Raw genomic sequence first — 8,397 nt, forward strand, 5'->3', positions numbered from 1 at the left:
TGATAATAAATATAATGTTTGATCTTATTGAGAAACAAACAAAATAATAATAGAAATTGGTGAGTTACCCCCTAAGTGTCTAATAAATTAATGAAGAAACAAGAATGGAAACTAAGTCTTTACTTTCCTTTTAGGGCAATAGTCACTATATTACTATACTTCCCAAGAAAAGCTGGCAAGGATAAGCCATTTTATTTTCAGTTTCCTTTCGTAAACAATCTTTGTAGTTGACAGAAATAGACCAACCTATTCTGTAAATTTTCCATAAACATTCTTTTCATTTTCGTAAGTATAATTCTCCTCCTTCTGCCCTATTTGAAATACTAATGTTCTGTATTAGTTTCAAATTCTGTAAATGGGCATATCAACCAGTACATTGAATAAATTACACTGAATGATTTGTAGAGTTTCTGTCAGCTCTATAATTCTACAGCTAACCATTTGTGTATTTTGTCACAAGTGATTCTATTTTTCTACAAGTTGTAAAAAAAAGTAATAAATGCATATAGCAGGGCTCTGAATTGGTGCCCTTCATTACTTACGTGTCATATTCCTTCACAGAGAATCAAAGCGACAGGAGTTCAGACAAACTGCATCACTACTACATATCAAAGATTTTGCTAATTAAATCCACATGGTAAGACATCTAAGGAAACATCTTTGCCCTAGTACAAAACAAGTCTTCATTTCTTATCTACCCAGTTGAAGAATAAATCCTGTCTTGTTTCCTCTTCCATATTATTAAATGCTCCCTTCTGAGCCTTGACTTGCTCTTCATTTCCACAAGAAAACAAGATTAGCCATCTCTTCTGCTGATTTGATTCCTGAATCTAGGAGTAGAGTGGCTATTATAATGATCATGTGGTATTCTCTTTGATTCTGTTCAACAAAAGTTATTAATCTCTCATTTCCACAACTATCTACTGCTAACTTCATCTTCAGAGACAAGTACACAAGAACCTAGGTTAATTTAAACCTTGAACTGCCCCCAAAGATAGAACAGGAAGAAAACAAAGTCATGTTTTCATTAAAATGAAAACAACTTAAACCATCTCCTGGGGCTTGCCTGCTTTAATCTTTATTTCCTATTGAAATAACCTATGCCAAAGGCTATAGTTTATCCTTTGTTTGGGAAAATAAAAGTAGAATATTTATTTGATCAAATGACCCTAGGCATGCCTTCTATAAGAATGCTTAATATTAAAAAAGAAAACACAAAAACTTTCAAGAGTTTTGTTGGTTTTTTTTTTAAGAATTTATACTTTGATTTTCAGCTCTCTTGGAATATTTTAATTTCATTTATAAAAACTTCTCACTTGGTTTATCATATTAGATAACATACACAAATTGAAAAATCTTAGTTTTGATTATTATCATTCTTCTGTATCATGATCTATCATATTTGTCCATAATGTCCCCATGTCCAATATTACAAGAATGAAAATGGAATGGTATAGAGAAAAAGAGTACCTGATTCAGAGTATGATGATATGAAGTTCAAGTCCCAGCTTTGCTACTTCTAGCTTGGTGACCTTCACTTAGTTTCTCTCAGCCTGCTTACTGATCAATAACCTGAAGTTAATACTTTACCTTCCCAAATTGTAATCCTGCTGTGGACTCAATGTATATGCAGTGCTTTGTCAGTTATGAAGTCTTGTATAAGTTCTTGTCATATAGTGTTATTGCCTTCAACACACTGTATGATGAAGAAATGTTTCTTTCCCTGAAACATAGGTGCTTCATCCCTAAATAATGAATTTATTTGTCTTACAATTGTTCCAAGTTAATTCAGTTTTACTTTTGTTTTTCTAAGGTTGAACTCAGGTTTAAATAATTGTATTGCTCTGTGTGTGTGTGTGTGTGTGTGTGTGAAGAGGGATTCTGGAGCAGCTATCTGCTAATAACTTCAGATTAAGGGACTTAATGAGCCCTGATCACCTTAACATTTCTCTAGAATTTTTAATTGTTTATATTTTGCTTCCCATTAAGATAAATGTCATTGCAAATATTAAAAATCCCTTCTATAAAATTTATAAACTCTGTAATCATTGAGTACATTTTAAAAATACATATATTTTAAAGTAATTGAATAACATTTAAAGAGTTGAAAATAAGTAGAAAAGTAAAAAAAAGTTGATACTTCTATATATTTTCAAAAAGTAAGTTTACAAATGCTTCTTTTTCATAATCTCTTAGAATGTTAATTTTGATAAATACAGCAGCTTTGATAGCGGATATAGTTCCTGTCAATTACCAAAGTACTATTTGAATCTTAATGTTTTATATTATTTTTAAAAATTGATAGCAGAGATATTTCATAGAGCCAAAGCATTTCAACTAAACAAACAAGAACCCTGGGAAGCACCACCTATTACTGAAAATAAATCATTTCAAATTTCAGCTAAAACTTGAAAAGAGCGGTTATCTTGGTTTGGGGTATTCGCATTGGTCTGTGTTTTACATTTTTCCCCTTATGTTGCAATATTGCCATATGAATCAGGATGTTAGTTTTCAATAAAAGTGCAAAATATGCTTTATATACACTGGATACTTTTTGAAGATTCCAAAAGTCATCAAAAAACTGTGTCTATCTGAAATTATAATATCAGTGGTGAAGAAAATAAAGTGGTACCGATTTTTAACCAATACATTAGAATTAATGATCCAAAAAGATGTTTTCCTACTCAAAGTATTAACTTTGAAAAGCTTACACCAATGGTGCCACAATTGGATAGATCTTTCTTTAAAATCCTTGATTATAAACATCATCTGGGCCTAAACATCATGTTTGTTTGAATAATCTCAATCTTTTATAACAATATTGTATATGGCTTCGAGTATATATCATAAATAACATCACTATTAGAAAAATATTTCCCTTTTGAAGATGGATTTGGATTTTAATAACCCATAAGTTAATAGGAGCCATTTGTATTAAGATGAGTGCTCAAGCTGAGTAAAAGTCTAGGAAGAAATATGAGGTGTCAACATAAAAATAACAAAACTGTTCAAAATTGTTAAAAGATCAAAATTGTTAAAAGGCTGCTGTGGGGAGAATTAACAGTGAAAAGAAATAATTTTTTATGTTGACACAGTATAAAATACATGGTGCTATAAAAAATAGAGTCTTAATTATAATAAGAAAAAGAAGAACCTCATTCTAGAAGTCATAAGAGAGAAAAAGAAAAAGACAATGTACCCTTAGGACATGGCACATGGAAACACCAGAGGGTGGAAATTGGCAACTGGTGCATCACATTCACAGTTGATTTATGGGACTGGCACAACTGGGAACAGAGATTTCTATTATAAAATCACAATGATCAAAATTGGATAAGTAAGGTAACAACAAATTACAGAGGGACTTTAATGCCATGATGAGGATTGGAGCTTGATCCTAAGGAAAATGATGTTTTGGAGGAAAGGAGTTACCTGATGAAAGAATCTATTCCTAGAAGAGTCATCTGACCATGTGGATTGCAACAAGAAAAGGCTAGCATCAGAGGACTGCTTAGAGCTGAGTAGGGTAATCCAAGTGGGTAGCAGGGAGATTGTGGGTCAGGTGGCTGAGGAGAAAGAGGAACAGGGTCATATGTAACATAATATATTCATTGTATGCCTACTCATTAAGTATTAGAAAAATGGACTGACGTTATGCCCACAAAGCTTTAACAAAACCTTGAAGAATGGTAAAAATTCCTGATTTGATCAATCATACCAGGTGGTGCTAGTAGTAAAGAACTCGCCTGCCAATGCAGGAGATGTAAGAGATGCAGATTCGATCCCTGGGTGGCGAAGATCCCCTGGAGGAGGGTATGGCAACCCACTCCAGTATTCTTGCCTGGAAAATCCCAGGGACCAAGGAGTCTGGTGGGCTACAGTCCAAAGGGTTGGATGCAAAGAGTTGGACACGACTGAAGTAACTCAGCACAAGGACCACACTTTGGAAATAAGTCAGTCGCATAAAGAAAACTGAACACCTTAAGTGTATTGGATTTACCCAATGTCATGGACTTTCAGAATGAAAAAAGGAATCCATAGTTCATCAGAAAAGTTAGAGAGGTATTACTCATCTCTTCCATTCTCTTCTGTTCAATTTTGCAAGAAATGGGAGGAAAAGAGTAAAATGTTTTCATGTAGAAAATGTGTTCATAAGGCATCATTAACATTTATGGCTATATCGGGCCAATCCAAGGCTGTTGTATCATATAGATGTCAAGCAGTATATATCCTCCATGATCGAGTTAATTAATTAGGTCATAGAAATAACTGAAAAAATTTCCAAGTCAGAAGAGTATGTAGATACTAGTAAAACCTGATCCATGAAAGATGTCAGGTACTATATTTATAGAAAACTGAGATCAAATATTTATAATAGCAAGTAAGTTCGAGATGCTATTGTGATTTTAAAACCTTTTTCTAAAAACTGTGCAATCCATTATCAAACTATGTCATAAGTGAGTCATGGACTTGCGTTTCTTGCAAAATCATTTTGGTTTATACATTTATTCAACAAACATGTATTAGTACTGTGCTAAGTGCTGAGGATACAAAAATTCCTGGGGAAGCCTTGGCAGCTGTGTTCTCCACCACGTGACTCTTCTACAGATGATTGGATTAGGGGTTGACTCAGGACATAAACACAGCAGTGACCTAAAAGATGTGCCAGGTGAGGGGGAAAAAAAGACAGGTTAGAGAAAAGAATGAGCAAGACTGGTTATTATGGAGAGAATGAGGCAGTTATTTCGTGCACTAGAGCTACAAAGTCATGAAGAAAAACACAACAAAGGACCATGAGTGAATAAAAATAATGAGCAAACAAATATTATTAGGTAATAATAACCAAAATCACATTTCATCAAGTCTAAGATGTCATTACCTATATGATTCACTTTTATTCTATGAACTGTTATGAAAGACAAAATGCTATTTAACTTATGAAAATTATTTTCTTATCACTTAGAGTTACACTTTTGAAAGGGTTTTGAATGATGGTTTATATACAGCTTTTATCATAGCTCATTCTTGTGCACACATGAAAAAGAAACAAGAAGCAAAATCAATTGACTAGGGTTCCTAAAACTTCCTCACAGAGTCAAATTCTTCTGAATCACTTTCTGACTCTGTCGTCATGCTAGTGTTCACCACACAACATCATTTGCTGACCATCACGGGCCCTGGGCAACAGTTCTTAAAAGAATGCTCCACCGTGGTTTTCAGGATTTCTTCCAAGCCGTTAACACTTTACTCTGCAAGTTTTGATGCTGGAGCATTTTTTCTCTTATCAATGAGTGCCAATAGAAAGTTTTCAGCTGACAGGAAGGATTCTAGTTTTGCCTCAAATGGTTCATAAACAGTTTCCCAAGTCAAGCATGGGCGAGGTGACAGCTGTCCAGCCAAGAATAACAACCACATTTGCACATGAACAGACAATAACCACCTCATGACTTGACTCCTGACTGGTCAGCAGTATTTGTGAGATGCAGCATGATTTCCGAAGTGTCAAAATGTGGGTGAAAATGTGCATCTTGAATTGATGAATTACAGTGGAGAACATTTCATCCTTAAAGTCATGATCTTATGCTCTCCTTGTACGTATGATGCATAAAGAAGTTCAGTGATTTGTCTCAGATTACCTAGTTGGCAAGTGGTAAAACAAGGAATTGGACCCAGGATGGTTGGATGGCATCATCGACTTGATGGACATGAGTTTGAGCAAGCTCTGGGAGTTGTTGATGGACAGGGCAGCATGGCGAGCTGCAGTCCATGGGGTTGCAAAGCGTCAGACACGACTGAGCGACTGAACTGAACACAGAATCAAAGGTGAGGACGTTAGCTGTTAGAAAGAACAGCAGACTGGAAAGGATAGCCTAATTGCTACAGTAATAGGACACCTCACTGAAGATCTGCCACCAGCATACCACTGATGTCCCCAAAGCTCCTTGGTTTTTAAGGTTGCCTAGGGTTTCCCAAGTGGTGCTAGTAGTAAAACAAAACAAAACAAAACAAAACTGCCTGCCAATGCAGGAGACATAAGAGACTCAGTTTCGATCCCTGTGTCTGGAAGATCCCCTGGAGGAGAGCACAGCAACCCACTCCAGTATTCTTGCCTGGAGAATCCCATTGACAGAGGAGTCTGGTGGGCAGCAGTCCATACAGTGTTGCAAAGAGTCAGACATGACTCAAGTAATGTTGCATAGCATAGCATCACCACACTAAGCATTTCCATAAAGATTCTTAGCTCTCTTTTTAGCATCTTGGCTTGGGGTGGCCTGACTCTGTCTCTGCGCCTTACAACTAGTGATCTTAATAAATGTAAGCATGGAAATCTGGCTGTGAGAACTGGGACTGTTAAATAGAGAAGGGCATACTGAACTTAGATTTGTTGGGTGGCAGGCAAAATTGGGGTGGTGGGAAAGGAGCCAGAGGGACGAGATTCTAGAAGAGCTAGATATGTGTGCCAAGGTTCAAAGGGTAGAATAATCATGGCGCATCTGGGGAATAGCTTAAGGTATTCAAAGTTGCTAAAGCAGAAAGTAAGGAAGTGGAAGAAATAAAGATAGGGTGGGAAGGCAGGGATCAGAACACAGAAAGAAATTGTATGCTACCCTGTAGAAAAGTGGTTCTTCAATTTGCTTTTGAAGTGATCTATGTACCACCCCCCCCAAATGCTGTAATGTGTACAATGTTACACAGTCGTATCTGACCCTTTGTGACCCCATGGATGGCAGCCAGCCAGGCTCCTCTGTCCATGGGATTCTCCAGGCAAGAAGACTGGAGTGGGTTGCCATACCTTTCTTCAGGGGATCTTCCCGACCGAGGGAAGATCAAACCCAGGTCTCCTGCATTGCCGGCAGACTCTTTACCGTCTGAGCCACCGGGGAATATATAAGAGGTAAAGTGGTGCTGCACCAAACAAGGAAGGATGGAATAGGGGGAGGAGGCTCTCCAAAAGCAGCTTCACACAACACAACTGAAAATCTACTTCTAGAACTGAAATGTACAACCAGAGGAGGAACCTGAGACAGACCATCTTGAGCGTAGTAAAGAGGATGGGGAGGCTTAGTTGAATCATTGCTCTCAGCTGCTGGGAAGCCACTGCAACCAACGAGAGGAGAAGCTCAGAAACAGGGAAAGCCACGACTTAGGGTTACACTGCGAGGGAGCTTTAAGAGAAGAGGGATTTCTTATAACAAAGAGCAGCCAACCTCACAAAACAAAGCGCCATTAATCATACACAAAGCAGAACTGGGAAGACACAGAGTGATGGCAGATGTCTTTTTCTTGGCCTGTTTTCTGATGGGCTTACATAATGAGATGATAATGGATATGTAAGTTTATTTCCTGCTATATTAATGCTACAAAATAATGATATTCTATAATACCTTATACATTATATATGATACATAAATTGTGTGCAAGTCTCTCTGCTAAGAATTCTATATGCGTTATCTCTTTCAAGCTATACAAAATTTATATTAGTTAAGTATTCTGATTATAGAGGAAGACATGGATGCTCTGAGAGATGAAATAATGTTCCCAAATCTACACAGCTCAGGTTTAAAAATAGATTTGTCTTGACTCTCAAACACCAGCTCTTGATTCCATTATTTTAAAACCCTCCAAAAACAGTATTTAAATAAATGCCAATATTTTACTGTAAAAGTATATTACAATTTACTTAAATATTCCAGTTCCAGTTTAAGAAGAAAAAGCACAAATTTCCATGGTAGTGGGTCTCAACTCTGATGTCAAGATTTCCTGAGACTGATGTTTACTGACTCTTGGGGGCTACCTCCCCCATTCCTGCTTGGTAAGTCACTTGAAGTGGAAACAATGACATCACTGGGAATGGGAATTCTCCCACATCAAAGACCATGTATCTGGAGCTCTGGCATCTCTGGTTTTTCCTTTATACTCTGCCCATCATAGGGGATTTTCAGGAAATTTCGTATGTCGTACACTTGTGAGGCAGATCACAAGCACAACCCACACTTCTGAAGATAGCATTCCTGTTCAGGGGCCTTTGTACACGTGTGTGTTTGTGGCTGAAGTACTAAACTTAAGATTCCAAATTTACCTTTGAATTCAATACTATTTTTGTGAAACTTAATACAGGAAACAATCAGAAAGTTTTAATCAAGAGACAAGTGGAAGTAAAAAAAAAGCTCTTCCCCTTATTAACCACCCCCTGCCCACCAAACACGCTCACACATATACACACAGGTTCAGTTCAGTTCAGTTCAGTTCAGTTGCTCAGTCATGTCCGACTCTTTGCGACTTCATGGACTATAGCACACCAGGCTTCCCTGTCCATCACCAACTCCTGGAGCTTGCTCAAACTCATGTATATCGAGTCAGTGATGCCATCCAACCATCTCATCCTCAGTCTCATGT

Source organism: Cervus canadensis, chromosome 1 (assembly GCF_019320065.1).
Source record: "Cervus canadensis isolate Bull #8, Minnesota chromosome 1, ASM1932006v1, whole genome shotgun sequence".
NCBI lineage: Eukaryota > Metazoa > Chordata > Mammalia > Artiodactyla > Cervidae > Cervus > Cervus canadensis.